The sequence below is a fragment of the Cynocephalus volans genome, chromosome 7 (assembly GCF_027409185.1).
Source record: "Cynocephalus volans isolate mCynVol1 chromosome 7, mCynVol1.pri, whole genome shotgun sequence".
Taxonomy (NCBI): domain Eukaryota; kingdom Metazoa; phylum Chordata; class Mammalia; order Dermoptera; family Cynocephalidae; genus Cynocephalus; species Cynocephalus volans.
Window position 1 is genome coordinate 164,966,466 of NC_084466.1, and position 12,059 is coordinate 164,978,524.

Below are 12,059 nucleotides of genomic sequence, written 5' to 3' on the forward strand. Positions count from 1 at the left end.
ATATGGACACTGTAGGGACCTGCTGTACATGGACCCTATAGACCCTATGGACCCAAAGAGACCGTATAGCCACCTGCTGTCCATGGACCCTTTGGGCCCTATGGACCCTATAGGGACCTGCTGTCTATGGACCCTATGGGCCCTATGGACCCTAAAGGGACCGGCTGAACAGGGACCCTATGGGCCCTGTGGACTCTCTAGGGACCTGCTGTACATGGACCCTATGGGCCCTTTGGACCCTAATGGGCCCTGCTGTACATGGACCCTGAGGACCCTATGGACTCTATATGGACCTGCTGTCCATGGTTCCTATGGACCCTTGGACCCTATAGGGATGTGCTGTCCATGGACCCTATGGACCCTATAGGGAACCTATAGGGATATGCTGTCCATGGACCCTATGGGCCCTATGGACTCTATAGGGACCTGATGTCCATGGACACTATGGACCCTATAGGGACCCTATAGGGACCTGCAGTATATGGACCCTATGGACCCTATAGGTACTTGATGTACATGGACCCTATGGACCCTATGCACCCTATAGGGACCTGCTGTACATGGAACCTATGGACCCTATGGACCCTATAGGGACCTTCTGTACATGGACCCTATGGACCCTATATGGACCCTATAGGGACCTGCTCTACATGGTCCCTATGGACCCTATGGACCCTATAGGGACCTGCTGTACATGGAACCTATGGACCCTATGGACCCTATAGGGACCTGCTGTACATGGACCCTATGGAACCTATGGACGCTATAGGGACTTGCTGTATATGGACCCTATGGACCCTATGGACCCTACAAGGACCTGCTGTACATGGACCCTATGGACCCTATGGACCTTATACGGATCTGCTGTACATGGACCCTATGGACTCTATGCACCCTATAGGGTCCTGCTGTACATGGACCCCATGGACGCTATGGACTCTATACGGACCTGCTGTACATGGACCGTATGGACCCTTTGGACCCTAATGGGACCTGCTGTACACGGACCCTGAGGACCCTATGGACTCTATAGGGACATGCTGTCCATGGTTCCTATGGACCCTTGGACCCTATAGGGATGTGCTGTCCATGGACCCTATGGACCCTATAGGGAACCTATAGGGATATGCTGTCCATGGACCCTATGGGCCCTATGGACCCTATAGGGACCTGCTGTCCATGGACCCTATGGGCCCTATGGTCCCTATTGGGACCTGCTGAACATGGACCCTAGGGACGGTATGGTCCCTAAAGGGACCTGCTGTATATAGACACTATGGACGCTATAGGCACCTGCTGTACATGGACCCTATGGACCCTATGGACCCTATAGGGACCTGCTGTACAGCGACCCAATGGACCCTATGGACCCTATAGTGACCTGCTATACAGGGACCCTATGGACCCTATGGGCCATATAGTGACCTGCTGTATAGGGACCCTATGGACCCTGTGGACCCTATATGGACCAGGTGAACATGGACCCTATGGACTCTATGGACCCTATAGGGACCTGCTGTACATGGACCCTATTGACCGTATGGACCCTATAGGGTCCTGTTGTAAATGGACCCTATGGACACTATGGACCCTATAGGGACCTTATGGGGACCTGCTGTACATGGACCCTTTGGGCCAATGGACCCTATAGGGACCTGCTGTCCGTGGATCCTATGGGCCATGGGGACCCTATAGGGAAATGCTGTCCATGGACCCTATGGGCCCTAGAGGGTCCCTATAAGGACCGGCTGTCCGTGGACACTATGGACCCTATGGACCCTATAGGGACCCTCTATCGACCTGCTGTAATCGATTCTATGGACCTATGGACCCTATGTGGACCTGCTGTACATGGACCCTATGGACCCCATGGACCCTTTACGGTCCTGCTGTACATGGACCCTATGGACCCCATAGGGACCTGCAGTACATGGAACCTATGGACCCCATGGACCCTTTACGGACCTGCTGTACATGGACCCTATGGACCCTATAGGGACCTGTTGTACATAGACCCTAAGGACCCTATTGGGAACTGCTGTACATGGACCCTATGGACCCTATGGACCCTATAGGGAACTGCTTTACATGGACCCTTTGGACTGTATGGACCCTATAAGGACCTGCAGTACATGGACCCTATGGACCCAACAGGGACCCTGTAGGGACCTGCTGTACATGGACACTAAGGACCCTATAGGGACCCTATTGGGACGTGCTCTACATGGACCCTATGTACCCTTTAGTGACAGTATAGGGACCGGCTGTACATGGACCCTAAGGACCCTATGGACCCTATAGGTACCTGCTGTACATTAACCCTATGAACCCAATAGGGACCTGCTGTACATGGACCCTATGGACCCAATAGGGACCTGCTGTACATGGACCCTATGGACCCTATCGACCCTATAGGGACCAGCTGTACATGGACCCTATGGACTCTATGCACCCTATAGGGTCCTGATGTACATGGACCCCATGGACGCTATGGACTCTATACGGACCTGCTGTACATGGACCCTATGGACCCTATAAGGACCCTATAGGGACCTGCTGTACATTAACCCTATGAACCCAATAGGGACCTGCTGTACATGGACCCTATGGACCCAATAGGGACCTGCTGTACATGGACCCTATGGACCCTATCGACCCTATAGGGACCTGCTGTACATGGACCCTATGGACTCTATGCAACCTATAGGGTCCTGCTGTCCATGGACCCCATGGACGCTATGGACTCTATAGGGACCTGCTGTACAAGGACACTATGGACCCTATGGACCCTATAGGGACGCTATAGGGACCTGATGTACATGGACCCTATGGGCCCTATGGACCCTATAGGGACCTGCTGTACATGGACCCTATGGGCCCTATGGACCCTATAGGAACCTGCTGTCCATGGACCCTATGGGCCATAGAGGGACCCTATAGGGACCTGCTGTCCATGGACCCTATGGGCCCTAGAGGGACCTTATAGAGACCTGCTGTCCATGGACCCTATGGGCCCTAGAAGGACCCTATAGGGACCTGCTGTCCATGGACCCTATGGGCCCTAGAGGGACCCTATAGGGAACTGCTGTCCATGGACCCTATGGACTCTAGAGGGACCCTATAGGGACCTGCTGTCCATGGATCCTATGGACCCTTGGACCCTATAGGGACCTGCTGTACATGGACCCTAAGGACCCTATGGACTCTATAGGGACCACCTGTACATGGACCCTACGGACCCTATGGGCCCTAGAGGGACGCTATAGGGACCTGATGTACATGGACCCTATGGGCCCTATGGACCCTATAGGGACCTTCTGTACTTGGACAATATGGGCCCTATGGACCCTATAGGGACCTGCTGTACATGGACCCTGAGGATCCTATGGACCGTATAGGAACCGGCTGTCCCTGGACCGTATGGACCCTATAGGAACCGGTTTTCCATGGACCCTATGTGCCCTAGAGGGATACTATAAGGACCTGCTGCGCAAGGACCCTATGGGCCCCAGAGGGACCCTATAGGGACCTGCTGTCCATGGACCCTAAGGACCCTATGGACCCCATAGGGACCTGCTTTACATGGACCCTATGGACCCTATGGACCCTATAGGGACCTGCTGTATATGGAACCTATGGACGCTATGGACCCTATAGGGACCTGATGTACATGGACCCTATAGACACTTGGACCCTCTAGGGACCTGCTGTACATGGACCCTATGGACCCTGTAGGGACCTGATGTACATGGACCCTATGGACCCTATAGACCCAAAGAGACCGTATAGGGACCTGCTGTCCATGGACCCTAAGGACCCTATGGACCCTATAGGGACCTGCTTTACATGGACCCTATGGACCCTATGGACCCTATAGGGACCTGCTGGATATGGAACCTATGGACCATATGGACCCTATAGGGACCTGATGTTCATGGACCCTATGGACACTTGGACCCTCTAGGGACCTGCTGAACATGGACCCTATGGGGCCTATGGACCGTATATGGACCTGCTGTACATGGACACTTTGGGCCCTATGAACCCTCTAGGGACCTGCTGTTCATGTAGCCTATGGGCCCTATGGACCCTATAGGGACCTGCTGTACATGGACCATATGGGCCCTATGGACAGTATAGGGACCTGCTGTACATGGACACTATAGGCCCTTTGGACCCTATAGGGACCTGCTGTACATGGACCATATGGACACTGTAGGGACCTGCTGTACATGGACCCTTTGGGCCCTATGGACCCTATAGGGACCTGCTGTACAGGGACCCTATGGGCCCTGTGGACTCTCTAGAGACCTGCTGTACATGGACCCTATGGGCCCTTTGGACCCTAAGGGGACCTGCTGTACATGGACCCTGAGGACCCTATGGACTCTATATGGACCTGCTGTCCATGGTTCCTATGGACCCTTGGACCCTATAGGTACATGGTGTACATGGACCCAATGGTCCCTTATTGACTCTATAGGGACCTGCTGTACATGGACCCTATGGACCCTATGTACCCTATATGTACTTGATGTACATGGACCCTATGGACCCTATGGACCCTTTCGGGACCTGCTGTCCATGGACCCTATGGACCCTATAGGGACCCTATAGGTACCTGCAGTATATGGACCCTATGGACCCTATAGGTACTTGATGTACATGGACCCTATGGACCCTATGGACCCTATAGGGACCTGCTGTACATGGAACCTATGGGCCCTAGAGGGACCCTATAGGGACCTGCTGTCCATGGACCATATGGACCCTATAGGTATCCTATAGGGACCTGCTGTCCATGGACCCTATGGACCCTTGGACCCTATAGGGACCTGCTGTTCATGGACCCTAAGGACCCTATGGACTCTATAGGGACCTCCTGTACAAGGACCCTACGGAACGTATGGGCCCTAAAGGGACGCTATAGGGACCTGATGTACATGGACCCTATGGGCCCTATGGACCCTATAGGGACCTTCTGTACTTGGACAATATGGGCCCTATGGACCCTATAGGGACCTGCTGTACATGGACCCTAAGGATCCTACGGACCGTATAGGAACCTGCTGTCCCTATACCGTATGGACCCAATAGGAACCGGTTTTCCACGGACCCTATGTGCCCTAGAGGGATCCTATAGGGACCTGCTGTATATGAAACCTATGGACCCTATGGACCCTATAGGGACCTGCTGTACATGGACCCTATGGACCCTATAGGGACCCTAAAGGGACCTGCTGTACATGGACCGTATGGACCCTATGGACCCTATAAAGACTGGCTGTTCATGGACCCTATGTACCCTATGGACCCTATAGGGACCCTATAGGGACCTGCTGTACATGGACCCTATGGACCCTATAGGGTCCTGCTCTACATGGAACCTATGGACCCTATGGACCCTATGGACCCTATAAAGACTGGATGTAAATGGACCGTATGGACCCTAAGGATCCTATAGGGACCGTATAGGGACCTGCTGTACATGGATCCTATGGACCTTATGTACCCTATAGGGAACCTATAGGGACCTGATGTACATGGACCCTATGGACCCTATGGACCCTATAGCGACCCTATAGGGACCTGCTGTACATTGACCTATGGACCCTATGGACCCTGTAGGGACCTGCTGTACATTTATCCTATGGACCCTATAGGGTCCTGCTGTACATGGACCCTTTGGACCCTATGGACCCTATAGGGACCTGCTGTACATGGACCCTATGGACCCTATGGACCCTAAAGGGACCTGATGTACATGGATCCTTTGGACCCTATGGACCCTATAGGGACCAGTTGTACATGGACCCTATGGACCCTATAGGGTCCTGCTGTACATGGACCCTATGTACCCTATGGACCATATAGGGACCTGCTGTACATGCACCCTATGGACCCTATTGACCCTATAGGGACCTGGTGTACATGGATCCTATGGCCCCTATGGACCCTATAACGACCTGCTGTACATGGACCCAATATACCCTATAGTGACCCTATATGGACCTGCTGTACATGGACCCTATGGACCTTAGGGACCCTATAGGAACCTGCTGTATATGTAGCCTATGGACCCCATGGACCCTATACGGAACTGCTGTACATGGACCCTATGGACCCTATGGACCCTATATGTACGTGCTGTACATGGACCATATGGACCCTATAGGGAACCTATAGGGACCTGCTGTACATGGACCCCATGGACCCTATGGACCGTATAGGGACCTGCTGTACATGGACCCTATGGACCCTATGGACCCTGCAGGGACCTGCTGTACATGGACCCTATGGACCCTATGGACCTTATACGGATCTGCTGTACATGGACCCTATGGACCCTATAGGGACCCTCTAGGGACCTGCTGGACATGAACCCTATGGATCCTATAGACCCTATAGGGACCTGCTGTACATGGACCATATGGACACTGTAGGGACCTGCTGTACATGGACCCTTTGGGCCCTATGGACCCTATAGGGACCTGCTGTACAGGGACCCTATGGGCCCTGTGGACTCTCTAGAGACCTGCTGTACATGGACCCTATGGGCCCTTTGGACCCTAAGGGGACCTGCTGTACATGGACCCTGAGGACCCTATGGACTCTATATGGACCTGCTGTCCATGGTTCCTATGGACCCTTGGACCCTATAGGTACGTGGTGTACATGGACCCAATGGTCCCTTATTGACTCTATAGGGACCTGCTGTACATGGACCCTATGGACCCTATGTACCCTATATGTACTTGATGCACATGGACCCTATGGACCCTATGGACCCTTTCGGGACCTGCTGTCCATGGACCCTATGGACCCTATAGGGACCCTATAGGGACCTGCAGTATATGGACCCTATGGACCCTTGGACCCTATAGGGACCTGCTGTTCATGGACCCTAAGGACCCTATGGACTCTATAGGGGCCTCCTGTACAAGGACCCTACGGAACGTATGGGCCCTAAAGGGACGCTATAGGGACCTGATGTACATGGACCCTATGGGCCCTATGGACCCTATAGGGACCTTCTGTACTTGGACAATATGGGCCCTATGGACCCTATAGGGACCTGCTGTACATGGACCCTAAGGATCCTATGGACCGTATAGGAACCTGCAGTCCCTGGACCGTATGGACCCTATAGGAACCGGTTTTCCACGGACCCTATGTGCCCTAGAGGGATCCTATAGGGACCTGCTGCGCAAGGACCCTATGGGCCCCAGAGGGACCCTATAGGGACCTGCTGTCCATGGACCCTAAGGACCCTATGGACCCTATAGGGACCTGCTTTACATGGAACCTATGGGCCCTATGGACCCTATAGGGACCTGCTGTATATGAAACCTATGGACCCTATGGACCCTATAGGGACCTGCTGTACATGGACCCTATGGACCCTATAGGGACCCTATAGGGACCTGCTGTACATGGACCGTATGGACCCTATGGACCCTATAAAGACTGGCTGTTCATGGACCATATGTACCCTATGGACCCTATAGGGACCCTATAGGGACCTGCTGTACATGGACCCTATGGACCCTATAGGGTCCTGCTCTACATGGAACCTATGGACCCTATGGACCCTATAGGGACCTGCTGTAAATGGACCGTATGGACCCTAAGGATCCTATAGGGACCGTATAGGGACCTGCTGTACATGGACCCTATGGACCCTATGTACCCTATAGGGAACCTATAGGGACCTGATGTACATGGACCCTATGGACCCTATATCGACCCTATAGGGACATGCTGTACATTGACCTATGGACCCTATGGACCCTATAGGGACCTGCTGTACATTTATCCAATGGACCCTATAGGGTCCTGCTGTACATGGACCCTTTGGACCCTATGGACCCTATAGGGACCTGCTGTACATGGACCCTATGGACCCTATGGACCCTAAAGGGACCTGATGTACATGGATCCTTTGGACCCTATGGACCCTATAGGGACCCGTTGTACATGGACCCTATGGACCCTATAGGGTCCTGCTGTACATGGACCCTATGTACCCTATGGACCATATAGGGACCTGCTGTACATGCACCCTATGGACCCTATTGACCCTATAGGGACCTGGTGTACATGGATCCTATGGCCCCTATGGACCCTATAACGACCTGCTGTACATGGACCCAATATACCCTATAGTGACCCTATATGGACCTGCTGTACATGGAACCTATGGACCCTATGGACCCTATAGGGACCTGCTGTACATGGACCCTATGGAACCTATGGACGCTATAGGGACCTGCTGTATATGGACCCTATGGACCCTATGGACCCTACAGGGACCTGCTGTACATGGACCCTATGGACCCTATGTACCTTATACGGATCTGCTGTACATGGACCCTATGGACCCTATAGGGACCCTATAGGGACCTGCTGTACATGAACCCTATGGATCCTATAGACCCTATAGGGACCTGCTGTGCATGGACCCTATGGACCCTATGTACCATATAGGGACCTGCTGTACATGGACCCTATTGATCCTATAGGGACCCTATAGGGACCTGCTCTACATGGACACTCTGGAGCCTATGGACCCTATAGGGACCTGCTGTACGTGGACACTATGGACCCTATGGACCCTATAGGGATCCTATATCGACCTGCTGTACATCGATTCTATGGACCTATGGACCCTATATGGACCTGCTGTACATGGACCCTATGGACCCCATGGACCCTTTACGGTCCTGCTGTACATGGACCCTATGGACCCCATAGGGACCTGCAGTACATGGAACCTATGGACCCCATGGACCCTTTCCGGACCTGCTGTACATGGACCCTATGGACCCTATAGGGACCTGTTGTACATAGACCCTAAGGACCCTATTGGGAACTGCTGTACATGGACCCTATGGACCCTATGGACCCTATAGGGAACTGATTTACATGGACCCTTTGGACTGTATGGACCCTATAAGGACCTGCAGTACATGGACCCTATGGACCCAACAGGGACCCTGTAGGGACCTGCTGTACATGGACACTAAGGACCCTATAGGGACCCTATTGGGACGTGCTCTACATGGACCCTATGTACCCTTTAGTGACAGTATAGGGACCGGCTGTACATGGACCCTAAGGACCCTATGGACCCTATAGGGACCTGCTGTACATTAACCCTATGAACCCAATAGGGACCTGCTGTACATGGGCCCTATGGACCCAATAGGGACCTGCTGTACATGGACCCTATGGACCCTATCGACCCTATAGGGACCTGCTGTACATGGACCCTATGGACTCTATGCACCCTATAGGGTCCTGCTGTACATGGACCCCATGGACGCTATGGACTCTATACGGACCTGCTGTACATGGACCCTATGGACCCTATAGGGACCCTATAGGGACCTGCTGTACATTAACCCTATGAACCCAATAGGGACCTGCTGTACATGGACCCTATGGACCCAATAGGGACCTGCTGTACATGGACCCTATGGACCCTATCGACCCTATAGGGACCTGCTGTACATGGACCCTATGGACGCTATGCACCCTATAGGGTCCTGCTGTACATGGACCCCATGGACGCTATGGACTCTATAGGGACCTGCTGTACAAGGACACTATGGACCCTATGGACCCTATAGGGACGCTATAGGGACCTGCTGTACATGGACCCTATGGGCCCTATGGACCCTATAGGGACCTGCTGTACATGGACCCTATGGGCCCTATGGACCCTATAGGAACCTGCTGTCCATGGACCCTATGGGCCATAGAGGGACCCTATAGGGACCTGCTGTCCATGGACCCTATGGGCCCTAGAGGGACCCTATAGACACCTGCTGTCCATGGACCCTATGGGCCCTAGAAGGACCCTATAGGGACCTGCTGTCCATGGACCCTATGGGTCCTAGAGGGACCCTATAGGGAACTGCTGTCCATGGACCCTATGGACTCTAGAGGGACCCTATAGGGACCTGCTGTCCATGGATCCTATGGACCCTTGGACCCTATAGGGACCTGCTGTACATGGACCCTAAGGACCCTATGGACTCTATAGGGACCTCCTGTACATGGACCCTACGGACCCTATGGGCCCTAGAGGGACGCTATAGGGACCTGCTGTACATGGACCCTATGGACCCTATAGGGACCCTATATCGACCTGCTGTACATCGATTCTATGGACCTATGGACCCTATATGGACCTGCTGTACATGGACCCTATGGGCCCTATGGACCCTATAGGGACCTTCTGTACTTGGACAATATGGTCCCTATGGACCCTATAGGGACCTGCTGTACATGGACCCTGAGGATCTTATGGACCGTATAGGAACCTGCTTTCCCTGGACCGTATGGACCCTATAGGAACCGGTTTTCCATGGACCCTATGTGCCCTAGAGGGATTCTATAAGGACCTGCTGCGCAAGGACCCTATGGGCCCCAGAGGGACCCTATAGGGACCTGCTGTCCATGGACCCTAAGGACCCTATGGACCCTATAGGGACCTGCTTTACATGGACCCTATGGACCCTATGGACCCTATAGAGACCTGCTGTATATGGAACCTATGGACCCTATGGACCCTATAGGGACCTGATGTACATGGACCCTATAGACACTTGGACCCTCTAGGGACCTGCTGTACATGGACCCTATGGACCCTATAGACCCAAAGAGACCGTATAGGGAACTGCTGTCCATGGACCCTACGGACCCTATGGACCCTATAGGGACCTGCTTTACATGGACCCTATGGACCCTATGGACCCTATAGGGACCTGCTGTATATGGAACCTATGGACCCTATGGACCCTATAGGGACCTGATGTACATGGACCCTATGGACACTTGGACCCTCTAGGGACCTGCTGAACATGGACCCTATGGACCCTATGTACCCTATAGGGAACCTATAGGGACCTGATGTACATGGACCCTATGGACCCTATGGACCCTATAGCGACCATATAGGGACCTGCTGTACATTGACCTATGGACCCTATGGACCCTATAGGGACCTGCTGTACATTTATCCAATGGACCCTATAGGGTCCTGCTGTACATGGACCCTTTGGACACTATGGACCCTATAGGGACCTGCTGTACAAGGACCCTATGGACCCTATGGACCCTAAAGGGACCTGACGTACATGGATCCTTTGGACCCTATGGACCCTATAGGGACCAGTTGTACATGGACCCTATGAGCCCTATAGGGTCCTGCTGTACATGGACCCTATGTACCCTATGGACCATATATTGACCTGCTGTACATGCACCCTATGTTCCCTATGGACCCTATAGGGACCTGGTGTACATGGATCCTATGGCCCCTATGGACCCTATAACGACCTGCTGTACATGGACCCAATATACCCTATAGTGACCCTATATGGACCTGCTGTACATGGACCCTATGGACCTTAGGGACCCTATAGGGACCTGCTGTATAAGTAGCCTATGGACCCCATGGACCCTATACGGAACTGCTGTACATGGACCCTATGGACCCTATGGACCCTATATGTACGTGCTGTACATGGACCATATGGACCCTATAGGGAACCTATAGGGACCTGCTGTACATGGACCCCATGGACGCTATGGACCGTATAGGGACCTGCAGTGCATGGACCCTATGGACCCTATGGACCCTACAGGGACCTGCTGTACATGGACCCTATGGACCCTATGGACCTTATACGGATCTGCTGTACATGGACCCTATGGACCCTATAGGGACCCTATAGGGACCTGCTGTACATGAACCCTATGGATCCTATAGACCCTATAGGGACCTGCTGTACATGGACCATATGGACCCTATGTACCCTATAGGGACCTGCTGTACATGGACCCTATGGATCCTATAGGGACCCTATAGGGTCCTGCTCTACATGGACACTCTGGAGCCTATGGACCCTATAGGGACCTGCTGAACGTGGACACTATGGACCCTATGGACCCTATAGGGACCCTATATCGACCTGCTGTACATCGACTCTATGGACCTATGGACCCTAAAGGGATCTGCTGTACATGGACCCTATGGACCCCATGGACCC